Below are 1,265 nucleotides of genomic sequence, written 5' to 3'. Positions count from 1 at the left end.
GGTGCACATCTCCTCTGCTGGAGGTTTGGCTGCAAAGGGAGCAGCCCGTGCTCTGTACCCCACGGTCTCTATTGGGTGGGAGAGGAGCCAAGAAGGTCTTATTCCATGGAAGGCATATCCTCTAAAGAACAGCCACCAGCAGGTTGAAAGCTTATGGGTAAGAACCAGGGACTGAAGCAGCAAAGGAAACCTTGTGGTTGGTGTCTACTACAGGCCGCCTCATCAAGGAGATCCTATTGATGAAACCTCTTCCTCCAGCTACAGGAGGCATCACGCTCGCAGGCTATCGTCCTGCTGGGAGACTTAAACCACACTCAGATCTGCTGGAAAAGTAGCACGGCGAGCAGTAAGTAATCCAGGAAACTCCTGGAGTGCATGGAGGATAACTTCCTCTGCCAGGTAATAGACAGCCCTTCCCCAAGGGATGCCATACTGGACCTGTGAGCTAATGGTCATGTCAAAATTGGAGGCAGCCAGGGCTGCAGTGACCACGCACTGGTGGAATTCATAGTCCTGAGGGATGTGGGGCAGGTGAGGAGTAAAATCAGGACCCTGAATTTTAGTAAAGCAAGCTTGCAGCTCCTCAGGAAGTTAGTCAATAGGACCCCCTGGGAAACTGCCCTCGGGGACAAGGGAGCAGAACAGAGCTGGCAGATCTTTAAGGACACTTTCCATAGAGTGCAAGAGCTCTCGATCCCCAGGAGTAAGAAATTGGGAAAGGAGGGCAAGAGGCTGGCATGGCTGAGTGGAGACCTGCTGGGCAAACTAAAGGGCAAGAAGGAAATGCACAGGTGGAGGCAGGGACAGGTGTCCTGGGATGAGTACAGGGGTGCTGCCTGGTTGTGTAGGGGTGGGGTCAGGAAGGCGAAGGTGCTGCTGGAGCTAAACTTGTCAACGGATGCAAAGAATAATAAGAAGGGCTTCTAAAGGTATGTCAGCCAGAAAAGGAAGGTCAAAGAAAGTGTACGCCCCTTGATGAGCAAGACTGGCAGACTGGTAACAACAGATGAGGAGAAGGCTGAGGAACTCAACGACTTCTTTGCCTCAGTCTTCACTAGCAGTCTCTCTTCCTACATTTCTTGAGGGGATGGACTGCAAGATGGGGACTGGAGGAGCAAAGTCCCTCCCACTGTAAGGGAAGATCAGGTTTGTGACCACCTGAGGAACCTGAATATATACAATTCTATGGGACCTGACGAGATACATCACAGAGTCCTGGGGAGTATTGGCTGACATATTGCCAAGCCACTGTCCCTGATATCTGC

The sequence above is a fragment of the Phaethon lepturus genome, unplaced genomic scaffold (assembly GCF_000687285.1).
Source record: "Phaethon lepturus isolate BGI_N335 unplaced genomic scaffold, ASM68728v1 scaffold4581, whole genome shotgun sequence".
Classification (NCBI taxonomy): Eukaryota; Metazoa; Chordata; class Aves; order Phaethontiformes; family Phaethontidae; genus Phaethon; species Phaethon lepturus.
The sequence above is the reverse complement of the archived record's forward strand: the minus strand, read 5'-3'. Positions refer to the sequence as shown.